This window comes from Bos taurus, chromosome 5 (assembly GCF_002263795.3).
Source record: "Bos taurus isolate L1 Dominette 01449 registration number 42190680 breed Hereford chromosome 5, ARS-UCD2.0, whole genome shotgun sequence".
Taxonomy (NCBI): Eukaryota; Metazoa; Chordata; class Mammalia; order Artiodactyla; family Bovidae; genus Bos; species Bos taurus.
Genome location: NC_037332.1, coordinates 64,615,226 through 64,634,904, shown reverse-complemented (window position 1 = coordinate 64,634,904; position 19,679 = coordinate 64,615,226). Strand labels below are relative to the sequence as shown.

The 19,679-nt window shown below is 42.3% G+C and overlaps 1 protein-coding gene and 1 non-coding gene across 15 annotated transcripts in view; one reads left to right on the top strand and one right to left on the bottom strand.

The window, feature by feature from the left end:
- The window catches only part of ANO4 (anoctamin 4), a 433,316-nt gene that overhangs the window by 384,530 nt on the left and 29,107 nt on the right, over positions 1-19,679 (bottom strand). The gene's annotated exons all lie outside the window — the stretch shown is intronic.
- MIR2434 (microRNA mir-2434) lies at positions 14,625-14,698 on the top strand. Its single transcript, NR_030901.1, has one exon. It is a non-coding gene; the product is annotated as a microRNA mir-2434 (primary transcript).

The window sequence follows — 19,679 nt, the reverse complement described above, 5'->3', positions numbered from 1 at the left end:
TGAGGTGATTGATATTTCTCCTGGCAATCTTGATTCCAGCTTGTGTTTCTTCCATTCCAGCGTTTCTCATGATGTACTCTGCATATAAGTTAAATAAGCAGAGTGATAATATACAGCCTTGACATACTCCTTTTCCTATTTGGAACCAGTCTGTTGTTCCATGTCCAGTTCTAACTGTTGCTTCCTGACTTGCATACAGATTTCTCAAGAGGCAGGTCAGGTGGTCTGGTATTCCCATCTCTTTCAGAATTTTCCACAGTTTATTGTGATCCACACAGTCAAAGACGTTGGCACAGTCAATAAAGCAGAAATAGATGCTTTTCTAGAGCTCTCTTGCTTTTTCCATGATCCAGTGGATGTTGGCAATTTGATCTCTGGTTCCTCTGCCTTTTCTAAAAACAGCTTGAACATCTGAAAGTTCATGGTTCACATATTGCTAAAGCCTGGCTTGGAGAATTTTGAGCATTACTTTACTAGCGTGTGAGATGAGTGCAATTGTGTGGTAGTTTGAGCATTCTTTGGCATTGCCTTTCTTTGGGATTGGAATGAAAACTGACCTTTTCCAGTCCTGTGGCCACTGCTGAGTTTTCCAAATTTGCTGGCATATTCAGTGCAGCACTTTCACAGCATCGTCTTTCAGGATTTGAAAGAGTTCAACTGGAATTCCATCACCTCCACTAGCTTTGTTCGTAGTGATGCTTTCTAAGGCCCACTTGACTTCACATTCCAGGATGTCTGGCTCTAGGTGAGTGATCACACCATCTTTGTGTGGTCGTGAAGATCTTTTTTGTACAGTTCTTCTGTATATTCTTGCCACCTCTTCTTAATATCTTCTGCTTCTGTTAGGTCCATACCATTTCTGTCCTTTATTGAGCCCGTCTTTGCATGAAATGTTCCCTTGGTATCTCTAATTTTTTTGAAGAGATCTCTAGTCTTTCCCATTCTGTTGTTTTCCTCTATTTCTTTGCATTGATCATTGAGGAAGGCTTTCTTATCTCTTCTTGCTATTCTTTGGAACTCTGCATTCAGATGCTTATACCTTTCCTTTTCTCCTTTGCTTTTTGCTTTCTTCTTTTCACAGCTATTTGTAAGGCCTCCCCAGACAGCCATTTTGCTTTTTTGCATTTCTTTTCCATGGGGATGGTCTTGATCCCTGTCTCCTGTACAATGCCATGAACCTCATTCCACAGTTCACCAGGCACTCTATCAGATCTAGGCCCTTATATCTATTTCTCACTTCCACTGTATAATCATAAGGGATTTGATTTAGGTCATACCTGAATGGTCTAGTGGTTTTCCCTACTTTCTTCAATTTAAGTCTGAATTTGGTAAGGCTATGGTTTTTCCAGTGGTCATGTATGGATGTGAGAGTTGGACTGTGAAGAAAGCTGAGCACCAAAGAATTGATGTTTTTGAACTGTGGTGTTGGAGAAGACTCTTGAGAGTTCCTTGGACTGCAAGGAGATCCAACCAGTCCATCCTAAAGAGATCAGTCCTGGGTGTTCATTGGAAGGACTGATGCTGAAGCTGAAACTCCAGTACTTTGGCCACCTCATGCGAAGAGTTGACTCATTGGAAAAGACTCTGATGCTGGGAGAGATTGGGGGAAGGAGGAGAAGGGGACAACAGAGGATGAGATGGTTGGATGGCATCACTGACTCACTGGACATGAGTTTGGGTAAACTCCGGGAGTTGGTGATAGATAGGAAGGCCTGGCATGCTGCGATTCATGGGATCGCAAAGAGTCGGACACGACTGAGTGACTGAACTGAACTGAAGCCGAATTATTTGAAGTCTGTAAATGTTGTCTTCTGAAGTTTTAGACAATTTGGTTGAGAAAAAAAGCTTCATGGAAATACAAATAATGCTTAACTAAGTTCATTATACTCCTGGAATGTGTTAAACCAATAGACTACAACTAACAGTTCTAAGTTATAACAGTATGACACTTCTGTCTAAGCCTCCCCAAGAGATGGCTTTGGTGTTAAATATTTGTGGGTGAGGAATATCACCTGCAATATTATTAGATGAAGAACGCAACAGCCATCAAGCCACCAGCCACTGCAGCCACCCCCAACTGTTTACCTTGAAGGGATCCAGGATGGGGAAAAGACAGGACACTGGCTAGAGATAGATACAGTGCATATCAAAGGAATGATTTCAATAAGTCAGACTCTTGCATCTTCCCATACATAGAAAAGTACTAAATTCATTAACTTGAGATGGCTCGTTTTCTTTAATTGACAGTAATCTTTTCATGCTCTGACTACCTGGTTTTTGTTGCAAAACTCATATATCCTGGCTCACATATCCTGGCTCCTCTCTTTCCAGCAGTCCCTCAGAGCCATCTGAGAGGCTGCCTTCTGGGCTTAAATCCTCAGAAATTTGGCTGAATAAAACATAATTCTCAACTTGTGAAAATTCTCAAAATGCATGTGCATTTTCCTTCCCCTGGCAACATATTTAAGTTCAAGCAACTTAATGGTGCCTATCACTACAGGGTGGGTAGTGTTGACTAAAAAGAATGCACAACGTGAGAGTTGCAAGTTTTATTTGGGGCAATACGAGGACTGCAGCCCTGCAGACAGCACCCCAGCTCTGAGAAACTGCTCCAAAGACATACGGGGAAAGGACAGGATATTGAATTGGCAGTCAGGCACATACTCTTTTAGAAAGTTTCTGCTGGTCTCATGAAGCTTCTGCTAGTCTCAAGAAACAGTTGTCACCATGAAGGATTTTAGTGTTTTTCTAGAGATGAGGAGATATAAGAATTGGGCTCACAAAATCAGCTCCTGAGAATATCTGACCATCTGCAGATCTGTCCTGCCAGTTTTCCCACAGCACATAGTGCCTCGTTTCTGCTCTCCATCCTGAAGTCCTTCCAGGGGTGCCGGAGGTTACCAGCTGTAGCAGCACGTGAATTAATCCTTTCAGAGGTAGATGGGACTATGGCAAGTGCCAATTTGCGGCTGACAGAAGGACGCTAAGAGGTCATATTAGACATAAGAGTCAAAGTATCATTCTAGGATGTGTCTGTACTTAATTGTGTCCAAAAAACAAAAATTTGGGGAGTAATCGATCAGATGACCCTCCAGTCTATAATAAGGATTCTTTATATTTGTATTGATACACCCCTTTACAGTTCATATCAAGGTTTCCCATATTCATTTAAGCACCTCCACAACTCTCTATGCAAATTTCTAACAACCTCACATCACAAATTGGGAAACTAGGTTCCAAGATGCTAAGGGAGTTGCCCATGGCCAACAGCTGGTAAGGGATAAGGTAACAATAGAATCCCTGAGTATCCTTTTCCACCCAGTGGACTGACCACACTATACACTCTCATTGTTAGATTAAAATATCAAAGTAACAGTTACATTTTTATTATCTTCCTGAATATCCTATTAATTTCTCTGCATTATTTATAAAGAGGTCAGATCAACTGCAGGAGCCAGCTAGATCACCTGCTTCTTTCCTTTGTATTAAAATCACAAACGCTTACCTCTCAAGATATCCTTGCACTCTTGATGAGAAAAGTCAGATTGATCAGGCTGCCTAATTTTGTAATTAAGTGAATGCCATCCAAGAAAATTGATTTCAAAAGTGTTTCTGTGAGAAAGCAGGGATGTTTCATAACAGATTTAAAAATGACTGTGTGGATAGATTTTTTGTCTTTGAATTTTAGTTGTTTCCTGATTTCAACAGAGAAGCTATTTGTCACTTCGTAAATAGCTACCTAAACAGATGGCTTTTCACACATAAGATGCTATCACAGGCATAGAGATTCATGACATGACAATTTTAATAGCTGTTAATTACATAGATTTAAGGGAATCAAAGTCTCTCAGAAATTTTATAAAAACATAATTATTCTAACAAATTTAATGCTACTCCCCATCTCCCTGAAATATCCAAGTATGATGTGAACTCACTATGAAAATGAAAGTTGCTCAGTCATGTCTAACTCTTTGTGACCCCATGGACTGTCATCTGCCAGGCTCCTCTGTCCATGGGATTCTCCAGGCAAGAATACTGGAGTAGGCTGCCATGCCGTTCTCCAGCAGATCTTTCTGACTCAGGGATCAAACTATGGGGAAACCTGAAAATCTGGGGAAATTGTAGCACTTAAAGTTACAGAAACACACTAGTAAAAACATCAAAACATCCAAGTATGGCATTTACAACTCAAAGCTGTAACAAACCAAACAAAGCAGTTCAATGCAACAAACACATTGAGGGCCTATGACGTGCATGGTTCAGAACTTCCTCTCTGTACCCAGGTGAAGCTGGGTCCAATCCCTGCTCATCCACTTACTGTGGCAGAGGTCCCCAACCTCCAAGTCAAGGGCTGGTACCTTTTACCAGATCAGCAGCAGCATTAGATTAGAAATAAAGTGCACAATAAATATAATGCGCTTGAATCATCTTGAAATCATCCCCTCACCCCTAGTCTGTGGAAGAGCTGTCTTCCATAAAATTGGTCTCTGGTGCCAAAAAGATTGGGCACGGCTATACTATGGTATCGGAGAAGGCAATGGCAAGCCACTCCAGTACTCTTGCCTAGAAAATCTCATGGACAGAGGAGCTTAGTAGGCTGCAGTCCATGGGGTCGCTACTAGTCGGACAGGACTGAGCAACTTCACTTTCACTTTTCACTTTCACGCATTGGAGGAGGAAATGGCAACCCACTCCAGTGTTCTTGCCTGGAGAATCCCAGGGACGGCGGAGCCTGGTGGGCTGCCGTCTATGGGGTCACACAGAGTCAGACACGACTGGAGCGACTTAGCAGCAGCATACTATGGTATACGTCTTAACAAGTTATTTCATCTCACTAACACTGTGTTTGTCTTAAAGATGAGAAAATATAATTTCTACTCTTCAAAAAGCTGTTTCTGGAGATTAAATGCAACAACAGATTCATTTGACAATGGGTCCATTGGACATTTACCATGTTCTAGGCTTTCATGCTGGGGATTCAGCAGTAAACAAAGTAGGAACTCTCTGCCCTCGTGGAAACTGCATTAGCCATGGCACAGAGTGGGTGTTCAGGATGTCAATACAAGAACTACTTTTTGACCTAAGATCTCAACCAGAGAGAGATAAGGAGCAAGTTCTTAAGTACCTGGGAACTCCCCAGAGAGCTGAAGTTTCCCAGCCACATTCTCACCTGGTACAGATGAACACATCCTCCCAGTCTTCATGTCTCTAGGTTTCCATGTAGAGGACTTTCTAAAATAACTGACATTTCTGATACATTGTTCCTTTCCAAAGGAGCCACGGTTTTGAGTGGGGAAAAGGTAATCTGGCTGAAGGTCGACAGCACTAGAGATTCTGGCCTCCTTTTTTCCCTCAACACCTGGGCCAGCATGAGGCAACAGTAGCCTGGATTTTGCCTGAGTTGGGCTGTCCCAAGGCCTGGGCAGAAAGTACAAAGGGGAGCAATATCCAACTTAGGCCACATTCTCCAAACCACTCTGGTCAGAAAAAGAGTGACTCAGCAGTTTACGAACACTCTGCCCTCGTGGAAACTGCATCAACCATGCAGTTTAATCTCTACATGCCAAGCACCTGCACCTACCTATCAACCAATCCTGAAATCTGGTGGGTTATATATGGGGCCCTGAACATTCCAGCACCTAGAAGCACCTGGACAGCCTCCAGCACCGTATAAAATGACTTCTGGGAAGAAAGAAATGGGAACTGCTCATGATTAAGGGAACTGTACAAAGGTCCGTCTAGTCAAGGCTATGGTTCTTCCTGTGGTCATGTATGGATGTGAGAGTTGGACTGTGAAGAAGGCTGAGCGCCGAAGAATTGATGCTTTTGAACTGTGGTGTTGGAGAAGACTCTTGAGAGTCCCTTGGACTGCAAGGAGATCCAACCAGTCCATTCTGAAGCAGATCAGCCCTGGGATTTCTTTGGAAGGAATGATGCTAAAGCTGAAACTCCAGTACTTTGGCCACCTCATGCAAAGAGTTGACTCATTGGAAAAGACTCTGATGCTGGGAGGGATTGGGGGCAGGAGGAGAAGGGGACGACAGAGGATGAGATGGCTGGATGGCATCAGTGACTCGATGGACGTGAGTCTGGGTGAACTCCGGGAGTTGGTGACGGACAGGGAGGCCTGGAGTGCTGCGATTCATGGGGTTGAAAAGAGTCGGACACAACTGAGCAACTGAACTGAACTGATAAGGTTTCTACTGCTTTTGTTATACCCTTTTCCCCCTAATGATTAATGATGATGCCTCTATGTACTTAGTGAAGGCAGAACAAGGAGGAATAGGGGAGACCCTTTCTTCTTCCACTGTGAGCCCTGGAAAGGAAGCCTGGGATGCTGAGAAAGAAGGTCCACATTAAAGACAGGGAGGAGAAACTGTCAGCAGCTGAAAATTTAGAACCCGAAAGAGAAGACTTGGATTGTGCAGGAAAGAATTAATGTTGCAGGCCTGAGACCCTTTCTTTAGAAATGCTTGTTGGCCCTTGGCTGGCATCTGAGAACCTGGACTTCAGGACAGTTCTATCCATTCTCCAAAAGAATGGCTCATGGTGCCTGGGTTTGTTTAAGCAATGTGGGTTATGATGAACACCTGCTTTCCTTCTGGGAGTCTGGGATTTTGATACATGCAAGGCAGAGGGGACTCATGTGACCAAATACCCCCTAGGCACCAAGTCTTTAATGAGCTTCCCTGGTAGACAACACTTGATGCATGTTGTCACAATTTGGTGTTGGAGGAATTAACTACATCCTGCGCAACTCCACTGGGAAAAAACCCTTGGAAACTTGAGCTTGGTTTCCTCCGGACTTTGTCTCATAGCTCAATGGGTAAAGAATCCACCTGCAATGCAGGATTCCCCGGCTCAATTCCTGGGTCAGGAAGACCCCCTGGAGAAAGGATAGACTACCCACTCCAGTATTATTGGGCTTCCCTTATGGCTCAGCTGGTAAAGAATCTGCCCGCAATGCAGGAGACCTGGGTTCAATCCCTGGGTTGGGAAGATCTCCTGGAGAAGGGAAAGGCTACCCACTCCAGTATTCTGGCCTGGAGAATTCCATGGACTATATAGTCCGTGGGGTTGTAAAGAGTCAGACACAACTGAGCTTCACTTTCACTTTGTCCCACCTAAATTTTCTGTTTGCTGGTATTGTTTTGTACCCTTTCATCAAAATATATCTTAGCTGTGATTAGGACTATGTGCTGACTCCTTCAAATTCTCCCAGGGAATCAGTGAACCTGTAGGTGGTCCTAAGGACCCTGATGCTAAGGACCTGCAGGAATCGGCCCAAGGACAGGATGTGGGCCTGGGACTGAAAGTCACACAAAGCCTCTGGACAGATGCCTTTCTTCCCACACCACCGAAGACCCCTGTGCTGGAGAAACTGAAGTTTTGGATAGAGTGAGGAGAAAATACAGATAGGAGACAGAAAGAAAAAGAGGAGGAGGACATGGCATATTGCAAAGGTGGGCTTGGCTTTAAGTGGCCAAAAGGCCTTGATAAAGGCCTAGGGATCTTTCTTGCAAAAAACTTTTAGAGTAAGTTTAAGTAGGCACATTCCTGCTTCTCTTCCTATGCTTCTCTGCTTCCTCCCTCCCTTTTTGTCTCTAAAAGCTTCAGGTGTGGAGTATAGGTGCCTCTTGTTCAGGGAAGGAAAGAAACAGCATGTTGGAGGGGTCGCCTGGCCAAGTCAGCTCAGCCACACTGACCACACAACCAGAGCAGCTATGCTTTGCCCAGCCCCTTCTGACAGCCCTGAAGATGTAGGAAAGAGATGGAAAAGGCAGGGAGAAATGACTGAGCCCAGACTCCATTAACTCATTCCCCCCTAATTCCAGTCTCAGCCATAGTAAGAAAGCTCCAGTTTGGTCTGTTCTTGATTTAACAAAGATGCATGCATTTCCCAAGGCTGTAGTGGTGCTTAACACATGGGATGGAAAGTGATGCTCCCACCACACAAAGATACCACATATTGAGAGAGTGGGGGCTAACACGACCCAGTAGGAAGGTATGACATTTGACGTCCAAAGACTTGAGTTTGAGTCCATGCTCCAAGGTATCTGTGCAAAACATGCTCTTCTACAGCCTCAAATGAGTTTACTGATACTTATCCATAGTGGGTTGAACAGTACTCTCTAAAATATATACCCACCCAGGACCTCAGAATTTGAACTTATTTGGAATAACGGTCTTAACCAATGTAATTAAGGCAAGGATCTTGAGATGAGATCATCCTGGAGTAAAATAGGCCCTGAATCCAGTGACAGTGTCCTTACAAGAGACAGAAAGGAGCAACAAACACACACACACACACACACACCTTACAAGAGACAGAAAGGAGCAACACACACACACACACACACACACACAGGAAGAGCAAGGTAAAGATTGTTCCCTAGAGCTTTCAGAGGGAAGATGGTCCTGCTGCCATCTTGATTTCAAACTTCTGGCCTCCAGAATTGAGGGCAAATAAATGTCTCTTGTTTTATGCCATTTAAGTTTGTGGCTACTTGTTGCAGCAATCCTGGGATACCAATACACTGCTTTACAGGGTCAGTGTGAACATCAAGTGAGATAAAGAAGGTTAAAACACATTGTGAACTATTTAGAGGCATGTAAGTGGCAGCTATCATTATTAAATAAAAATTGGGGAGAGTAACACATCTCCTGTGGGAAACCAAGTTCCAGACCTGGCCCTAAGGACACATAGCCAGCAGCTCTTGCCAGAGAGGACAGAATGCTGTCACCTGACTCCTTGCCTTGCCTGGTCAAGACCGCCTCACTCCACTTGTACTTTGCACCTTTAAGGAGGATTCATGTGTCAGCTGGTGAGAAAGAAGGCGTCCATCTGCTCCCCAACGCCAGTCACGTGGCAAGCATCACACACTGAGGCCACCATCTGTGCTAACAACTCATATCCAAGTACAGTTCAATGTCAGCCCTACTCTCTTCCTGAATGAGCCAGGACCAAGGGCAGGTGACTCTGGGGCCAGAGTCTCTCCATGAAGAGCATTCTGGGTCAGAGCACTTCCAGGCAGATTAAGTCCAGGCTAAAGGAGGAAGAGCTCACCACAAGGCCTTCCACGGCCAACCTCTGATCCAAAGGGTCTCACTCAGGACATTTTCAGGCATGGTGTAATGTTTCCAGTACTTTCTGGCCTTTCCTTTTTAAGGGGAGCTTTGAGTGTTGATATAATTTTCCTTTATATTAAAGGTTGTGCTAGTGGTAAAGAATGTACCTGCCAATGCAGGAGACACAAGAGACGCAGATTCAATTCCTGGATTGGGAAGATCCCCTGCAGTAGGAAATGGCAACCCACTCCAGTATTCTTTCCTGGATAATCCCACGGACATAGGAGCCTTGAGGGTTATGGTCCACAGGGGTCATAAAGAGTCAAACGCCACTGAAGCAACTGAGCATGCACTTATATTCAAAGCTATAGTCCTTGAGAGAGAGGAGAATAGATATAGATCGATCAAAGTAGTTGGGTAAGAAGTAGAATAGGGCAGAAAGAATATTATCATTGATAGTATCCAGAAAAGAGTCTGGAGATGCTTGAGGGAAGTATCCAGACAAAAGTGACAAGGTTTGAATCAAGATAGGGAGAGTGAACAGGGACAGATTCAACACAGCTTACTGCAGGGACATGAGGAGCAGAAGAGAAAAGTACAGAATTATTCTAGGGTTTTGGCTTGGACAACTGGGTACATTCACCAAGAGAGAAAACACAGAAGGAAAAGGTGAATTTGGGATAAAAAGCGGGGGCAGGGGATTGTGGCTAAGCCAAGTTGGGGTACCTGTGAGACATCTATATCAATATTTCTAAAAAAGTCAGAAAAGGTCAGGGGGGAGGTTTGAGCCTACAAAACAGAATACAGATCAACAAACAAGGTTACAAACCAGGAAGAGGAGAGGGAGTGAAAGGGCAGACTGTTATTTATTAAATAAATTTACTAAATGTATTATATTTACTAAATATCAATTAAATATATTGATATTTAAGGGATATAGAGAAGGTCTAGTGAAGGAGAACATAGAATAGAACCTAAGGCTTGAAGGGCTCCATGGAGATCTCCCAAGAGCTGAACAATCCCCACTGAAAGGGAGAAGGATTAGGATGGGAAAATATTTACTAGGTTTGGCAATTAGGAGGTCACTGATGATTGATATATCCCATGCAAGGGTGGGTGGAGATGCCAGATGAAGAATAAAGGGAAGAAAGGGGTGAAAAGAGAAGAAAATGAATGCAGGCTTGTCTTTGGAGTTTGGAGGAGAAGGGGTAGTAGCTAGAGGGCACTCTAGAGTTAGGAGTTGGGTTTTGCTTATTTTGTTGGTATTTTTGGTTTGTTCACTTTTGTTATAGAGAATTGGGGTTTGTCTTAGTTTATAGGATTTAGGACTTGAGTGAATGTAGACACTAGTTGGAAAGAAGCTGATAAAGTCCCTGAAAAGGCCAATGGGACAGGATCCACTATTATAAAGGGCAGACAGAGACTCAATGAGGGGTGTGAAGAAGAAAGTGATGAGATGAGTGTATTCTAGTGAATTATAACCGCGTGTGAAATTATTTTCTCTGCTGGAAGCTCCAAAGAGGCAAGGACCCTACTTTTCATTTTTACATCCACACCATTTTCCACAATGGCAAGCACAGGCAGTGTTCAGTACATTTTGGATGAATTAAGGATGTGCATAACTGGATTTATGATCATGAAAATTGTAGTAATTATGTGCAGCCCTCTTCTAAGGACTTTAAGTTGATTCACTCTGAATTCTTACAAAAACATATGATGTAGGCAATCTTATCCCTGCTCTATTTTAAAAGATGCATAGCAAATAAGTGATTAGAGCATATTGAAAACTTAAGATTTTTCTGGCTATTCTTGTGTTTCAGCCAAACAATAAAAGTACTTCTTAGTACAACTGAATCTATATAGCAATTTTTTCCTCAAGATATGAGGCAGATTTTTTTTTTAAAGCTCAACTATTGAAGGTGGGGGAAGGGAGAAGAGTCATCATCTAATTTCTTGTTCTCCTGTCTCTTATTAAGTCTTGGGCTTTCTGGTCAATATTCATTCCATCAATAAATCACATTATAAAATAATAATATGCATTCTACACAAATTAAAGTGACACCTCTAGTTTCACCCTGAATCTTGACTATACTTTTTATATTGGAAGGTTGCAAAATGTTAGTTTAAGACACAAAATACTGAAATCTTGGCCCTAAAATTAAATGAGGAAAATAACACAAAAGCATTTTCTATAGCAGCCTATACTACATTAAAATTCAAGAATAATACAAGCCATAAACTTCTTTAACAGAGAGGGGCTCCCTGACATTGGTCTTATGGATGACTTTTTTGGATCTGACATCAAAAGCAAAAAATAAATAAATAAAAGATTACAATGAAATAAAAGAGAGATTACAATTATAACATTACTGCACAGCAAAAGAAACCATCAATTACATAAAAAGGAAAGCTCCTGAATGGGAAAAAATATTTGCAAATGATATATCCAAGGAAGGGATTAATATTCAAAATATTAAAAGAACTCATACAACTCAAAAGAAAAAAATATGATTAAAAAGGTAGGCAGAGGAACTTAATAGACATTTTCCCAAGGACAACATACAAATGGTCAACAGATTCATGAGAAGATGGTCAACATTACTAGTCAGGGAAATGCAAATCAAAACCACAATGAGATAGCCATTCTAACATGTGTGAGGCATCACCAAAAAGACAAGCAATAACAAGTATTGGTCAGGATGTGGAAAAAAAGATACACTGATCAGAATGTAAGTTGGTGCAGCCTCTACGGAGAACAGTATGGAGAGTCCTCAAAAGTTTAAAAATCAAATTACTGAACAATCCATCTATTCTACTTCCAGGAATTTGCCCAAGGGAAATAGACTACTTCCAAAAGATATCTGTACTCCCATGTTCATTGCAGCTTTATTCACAATAGCCAAGATATGGAAACAATGTAAGAGTCCATCAACAGATGAATGGATAAAGATGTGGTATGCATGTAAAACAGAATATTATTCAGTCATTAGAAAGAAGGATCCTATCATTTGCAATATGGATGGACCTTGACGGACTTATTAAGTGAGATAAAATATACTATATGAGCTCACTTACCTGCAGAATTTTTTTAATGAATGAAAATGAATTTATAGAAACAGAACAGATTGGTGGTTGCCAAAAGCAGAGGGTGGGGCAAATGGATAAAGATGGTCAAAAGATACCAATTTCCAGTTATAAAAAATAAATCCTGGGGAGGTACAGCAAGGTGACTACAGTTAACACTACAGCAGTCCCCCTTTCTCATGGTTTCAGTCACCAGTAGTCAACCTCGGTCCAAAAATCCTTGTACAACAGACCTCACACACACCAGCAAAAAAAATGACCTCTGTCACCTTACTACGGTTTCAGAGGATCTGAGGTACTACTATCTTACATAGATCAATGCCATTCAAATTGTAAGTTGCAATCATTGGTAGACAACGGCATCAATTTAACGGATCACTACCCACTTCTGGGGGAAAAGCAATGCATATCAGAGTACATGACACATGAGGATCAGTGTTATGACCTGAAACATTGTTTTCAGATGTGAGAGAGAAGGAAGAAGAAAAGTAGAGGTAGTGGATCACAGTATGAAAATGTTTGTCGCTCTAGGTAATGGCAACACACACACACACTGCAAAAACAAGCTGAAAGCCACAAGCTAAGACAAGGCAGTGGCACAGCATTTTACAACTCACTAAGCACAGCATCCAAGCCCAAACCAGGAAATCGGAGGAGCCAGGTAAGGAAAGAGAGAAGGAATCAGTGGGCCAGAGTAGTTAATAGAAATAGTCACTTTCCTAAAATCCTCACATTTTAGGATGAACAAACTTGTCGTCATTTTGATCTCATTTGAGTCTCACACCAGTATCATTTTACAGATGAAGCAATCAAAGCTCAAAGAAGCTAAGTCCTTCGGGTGAGGGTACCATGCTACGTGACTGAGCTGAGACTGAGGTCTTCAGTCTCCTGGCTGCCCACATTCTCGCTATAACTTCACCAGTTCCAATACATCCTTGAGATCTCTCAATCTACTGTCACTCTTGAGTCTTTACCTGTTTTAAAACTAAATAAACCCCACTTGATATACCCTCTGATTTTGTTTTAGTTTTGTTTGCTCCGGCGGGTTCTGAGCCCACTTTTGGAACCTGGATCCCACAGCGCAGCCCAGGCGAGCGCGCGGGCCGTGGGGCTACAGCTCCGCCTCTGCGTTACCTGCGCGCGCCTGCGCCTTTCCGGCTCCCCGGGCTCCGGGCGCCTGCGCTCTAGCTTGTCCCGGCAGCCGCAGACACCGCCTCCGTGAAGCCCGCAGCTCCTCCCGCCCTGTCCGCCGCGGAGCCCAGCCCACGTGTCCCAGTCACTGACTGCTCATCTCCCGCCAGCATCGCCTACGTGGAATCCCTAATTGTACTCCCTCCCCCTTCACTGAACTAATCAGATTTTCTTATTTGTGATTATTTAATATCTGTTTAATCCACTAGCTTGCTCCACCGTCATTCCAAAAAGAAAGGAGCCCTGTGTCCTAATGCAGTGCTTGGCCCACTCAGTACTTGCCACTCAGGGAACAGCTGTTGAATAAATGGACACCACCTCGGATGAGAAAAGCGAAGGGAATTCGCCCATTCTCCAGTTACAGCCATAAACCATCTGTATTCTTATTTTGCTGAAAAGAAACCGCCGTAGAAAACTTCCAAACTCCTACCCTCCTAACCAGGTACACAGTAGTCAGAAGGGTGCCCCTTTGTTGGAGGGAAATATTACAAGGTGTGCCTGAATCTGGGTGCTCAGAAAATCTGCCCCATGCATCACCACCTTCCCCACCACAGAATTCAAAGCGTAGATCCTCTATGCGTTCCCGACTTTGAAAATAATTTACAAGTCAGTTGCTCTCCAAAAACCCACTGGATGAACTCTGATGAACCACATCTCAAAAACCCTAACCTACTTCAACTCCAGACTCAGTTAAACAAACAAGTGGCACAGTCATCGCCTCCCACCCCAGCCGACTTACCATCCCAGTGGCTTGAGAAATCCACTGTGCAGCCAACTTGCCTTTCCCCCTTTATAATTTCTTAATCCCTTCATTTCAATCAGCTGATGTAGCAGAGGCTGTAGTGAGCCCTGACACTCCCCCAGCTGCTCTAAATATTGGTGCTGATGGCGTTCAGCTGAGTTTCTCTGTCTTTGGGGCCTTACCCTCCAAGAGAATGTCTCAAGGTCACACCCCTTTCTGGTAGCAGGTTGCCTCCAGGCAGTGATGAGAGGTACAAAGCCCCACTGGGGGACAATTCTGAAGGCCAGCCGGCTCCCAGATCACCCTATATGATGCGTTGAAGCCTGTGTATGTCATCACAGTCCACATCCCGGCTCTACCCAGCCCTGCTCCGTTCCCACTCCCATCCTCACCTCCCACATCCACAAATACACTCATACACATTGATCTCAAGGGTTCTCCCCAATAAACTTCTTACATTTCCATCTCTAGCTTTGAAACTACTTCCCAGGAAACCCAAACCAAGCTAACTAATCCCCCCCCACCCCCCACCCTCAAGCAGTACTGTGGTTGTTGGGGTTTTTTTGTATCTAAAACCATGTATACAAAAAAGTCAGAACACATACCACACTGGTCAATCATTTTCCCAAAACATGGTATAAGCAGACCTTCTGCTTATAACTGGTGGTAAAGCAAATGTCTTTATGGAGTGCTTTTCTGGGAACTCAGAGGCATGTTTTGATAAAAACAAGATTTCCAAGGATCTTTAAAAAGATCCCTTTCCTTCACAGCACCTGCCTGCTCATCACTATACTATACTATACATTTTGGGGTGTGATTTTGTTGTCTGCATCTCACACTAAATTACAAGCTCCACAACAGTCATACAGGAGCTTGTCAGAAAAGCAGGATGTCACCCTCAACCCCCATCTACTGAATGAGAATCTTCAGTTTAACATCTCCAAGCGATCTGTATTCACATTAAAGTTTGAGAGAACTGGCCTAAACAATAAAGTTTCAGTAATATAGTTCAACTTATCTGGAAGCACATACAATATCCACTCAGTCACATACCACATCTATTAATCACCAAGATGTGCTGAAGCTCCCTCCAAACTATCCCTCAGACGTGCCCCTTTTGGATTATATTGCTTAATCCCAGCTCAAGCCTTCTTATCTCTAGAGGACCACACATCAGGTAGCAAGAATCTAGATGACTGGATGAATGGCTGAGTTTATTGGAGCATTTTAATGCCTTTTGATTCTAAAATATATCATCCTTTGCAAACCAGATTTAATAGTTTTAAATCAGGTTTTTCAGTTTCATATATCAGAAATCCTCCAGAAACTTCATAGCTGCATCATTTAATTGACTTTGTCCTCATGTGCCATTAATCATTCCCTGATTCACCGATGCTTTCAATCTTCTAAAACTAAATAACCACTATACCTGGAGAAGGGATTAACGGGATTGTGCTAGAATCAGAAGTTAATGGCAGCACATGGTCTTGAATTCTGAAAAGAACGATACAGCCAAATTTAAGAGAACAAGAGGAAATTAGGAAACTTGAAGAAAGCTCAGTGATTTATTTCTCTCAGCCAGTTCTCTTGTCAAATAAACATTCCCAACCATCCTCTTAGTTCTAAAATGCGGGCAGTCCCCAACTAACCTCAGTTTTTCTCAGAGAAGTGGCATATACATGAGTTAAGATTCTAGGTCCGTTCACAGATGTCAATTAACTCATGGAATCCCAAAAAAAGTTGAACACCAAAGTAATAGCCCCAGAGAACCCAACGACCCCATATAACAGCATCTCTGTATATAATGCATTCAGTGCTCAAGTTTGACTATAAGGACACACAACCCATAATTGCTCTGGGATCAGTCTCCATGCACTGCCCACTGTTTGGAATACTAGTTCCTCATTTGAACAACCTCTACTCAAATGCCTGCCCTTCTACTGTGACATCTTCTACCCAGCCAATATTCTAGAAAACCACATATCACCTTCCAGAAAGCCAGGACAAGCGGTTTCACTTATTACAACTTCCCAACATTAGCAGGTTAACCATGATACCTACTACATTCCATATAAACTTTACTAGGAAACATTCCATCACATAAAATTAAAGTTGAATTACCCCTGCAGGGATGTTTTGACAAAAGGAAAACGTTTTAAAGACAGAGAAATAAGGGGGTAGGTACCCATTCCATTTTTGTTTTGTTTTAATTTATTTATTTTAATTAGAGGCTAATTACTTTACAATATTGTAGTGGTTTTTGCCATATATTGACATGAATCAGCCATGGGTGTACATGTGTTCCCCATCCTGAACCTCCCCCCACCTCCCTCCCCATCCTATCTCTCAGGGTCATCCCAGTGCACCAGCCCTGAGCACCCTGTCTCATGCATCGAACCTGGACTGGCGATCTATTTCACATATGGTAATATACATGTTTCAATGCTATTCTCTCAAATCATCCCACCCTCGCCTTCTCCCACAGAGTCCATAAGTCTGTTCTTTACATCTGTGTCTCTTTTGCTGTCTCGCATATATGGTCCACTCCGTTTTAAATATCATATAAAATGTTCAATTAAAACGAGAGAGGAAAGAAGAAACAGCAAACAAATGCAATGAATAGAAAGCAGTTACAAAGCAGTAGATATTTACCCAGCTCTATCAATAATCACTTTAAATGTGAATGGTTTAACTATATCAGTTAGAAGACAGATCAAAAGAATGGATAAAAGCAGAAGTCCAGAGAACTGCACTGGACTGAATTAGTATAAATCAGTGGTTCTAGACTAGGGGCTTCCCTCATAGCTCAGTTGGTAAAGAATCCACCTGCAATGCAGGAGACCTGGGTTCTACTCCTGGGTTGGGAAGATCCCCTGGAGAAGGGAAGGGATACACACTCCAGTATTTTGGCCTGGAGAATTCCATGGACTATATAGTCCATGTGATCGCAAAGAGTTGGACACAACTGAGTGACTTTCACTTTCATTTTCCCGACTAGGGGCAATTTTAGAATCAAGAAGACTTTTGGCATTGTCTGGAGATATTTCTGGTTGTCACAATTGGCATCCATCAGGTAGAAACCAGAGATGCTACTAAACATCTACAATGCACAAGACAGCCTCCATAACAAAGAATTACTCAACCCGAAATGTCAATAGGGCCAAGGTTGAAAAATTGGTATAAGTGAACAAGAAAAGACCTATATGCAGCATGAGATAGAATTTAGGAAGAGTCAAAGGACACAAAGAAACATAGAAAAAGGAAAATCAAAAGTGTGAAGGATATACTTTATCAAAGACAGTCCTGGAAATGTCATAAAGGTGGGGGCCCACTGCAAGGTCAAGGTACAACATATAAGAAGAGAAATGCAAAGGAAGGAGGCAGTGTTAAGAATTGATGATGAACATGGGACCATGGCACATACACTGCAGACGGTTAGCAGCATTCCTAGCCTCTACCCATTCAATTCAGTGCAGTAGCTCAGTCGTGTACAACTCTTTGCAACCCCATGGATGGCAGCACGCCAGGCTTTCCTGTCCATCACCAACCCCCAAAGCTTGCTCAAACTCATGTCCATTGAGTCAGTGATGCCATCCAACCATCTCATCCTCTGTCTTCCCCTTCTCCTCCCACCTTCAATCTTTCCCAGCATCAGGGTCTTTTCAAGGGAGCCAGTTCTTCACATCAGGTGGCCAAAGCATTGGAGTTTCAGCTTCAGCATCAGTAGATGTTCATAGTACCTTCTGTCCCATTGTATCAACCAAAAATACCTCCAGACATTGACAAATACCCATGAAATAAAATTAACCCTGGTTGAAAACCATTCTTCTAGAGGGATCTTTCTAAATTAAACATGTATTTCTTCCTCTCTTTATTTCTTTCATCTTAGCTTTTCTTCTAGGCTCAAATTCCTTCTTTTCTAAAATAGGCTCTTCAGGGGACTTCCCTGGTGGTCCAAGGGCTAAGATTCTGCACTCCCAATGCAGGGGGCCCCAGTTCAATCCCTGTTAAGGGAACTAGATTCCACATGCTGCAACTAAAAGTTAAAATCCCACAACTAAAGACCTGGCACAGTCAAACAAATAAATTTTTTTTTAATAAAAATATTTTAAAAAATTAAATAGGCTTTACAGCCATTCTTCCAGTAGCTGTGCACTGGGTACACCTTCCCAGTCTTTCTCCAAAAATGTTCTAATGCTGACCTCCCTCTTCAATGATCACTTAGCTGGGTTCAGAATTCTGAACTGACCATTACCTCTTTCAGCACTTTGAAGATATCGATTCACTGTCTTCTAGCCTCTATCATTATCATTGGAAAGGCTTCCTCCTTAATTGTTTCTCATTCGTGGTAAATCTGCTTTTCGCCTCAGATTGCTAAGGTTTTTCTCTTTGTCTTTTGCTGACTCACCACAATATGTTTATACGTGGATTTATTTTTACTTATTCTGCTCGGCATTACTGTGTTTCTTGAATCAAAATATTTCTGTCTCTCAATTCTGGGAAACTCTCAGTGATTATCTTTTTAAAAATATTCTCTCTCTCCATTCTTTCTCTCAACAGAGATTTTCAAGTGGGAGGGAAATGGAGAGAGGGAGAAAGAGTGGAAAACAGAGGAAGAGATGAATTTGGAAAAGCTAACCCCAAGGACATAGAAGAATTAAGAAGTGGGGAGGCTCCTCTAGTAGAGATCATGAGAGCTGGAGTGAGATAATGCAATGGGGATGGAGAGGATGCTCTGAATCAGAGGCACTCTAGAGTAGACAATGCACATGTCAGTCAGCTGGCTGTGAAGGCTGATGGCAGCAGAGCGTTAAAACATGAGGACACCCAGTATCTGCCCTGGGGTCTGCATGGACTGTGGCACCATTAAACAGAGTTGGAAATTCAGTCTGAAAACTGTAGGAAGCACTCTCCTAGAGTTAAAGTGACTTATCTTACCTCAGAGTTTTCTTCAAACTAGCAACAGAATCAAATCTATATGTGTGTATGTGTGTGTATGTATATATGTATACATAAATTAACTTTATTATTGAAAACAGGAAGGAGAGACTTCCTTGGTGGTCCAGTGGCTAAGACTCTGTACTTCCAATGCAGAGGGTATGGATTCAATCCCTGGTTGGGGAACTAAGATCCCACATGCTGCAAGATGCAGCAAAAAAATAAATAAATAAACAAGAAAGAAAAAATGAAACTGGAAGCTTTCACACCAAAAAAAATACAATTAAAATCAATAAACTGCTGTAAGAAATCAACAAATGCAATAATTAACCTATAGATAATCATAGTTGAGACTCACAGAAGTTACACCAGAATCTATAATATTCTATTATAAAATACTACACGCTTGTTTAATGTATCATTGTCAGGCTTACTTTGTAAATACACAAATTATTATTACTAAAAGCCAGTTGCTTGTAAAAATTCAACATTTTATTGCTAAGAGAAAGTTCCTAGGATTGAAGAGAAATATGGGCTTTTCATTTGTTTCTGAAAACCTACAAGTTAAAAATAGAAACCTCCTCCAAAAATCAGACTGTGAGGCTCTATGGAAAAAGGAAATGAAAAGTCAACTCAAAGGGAAACATGTTAAAAT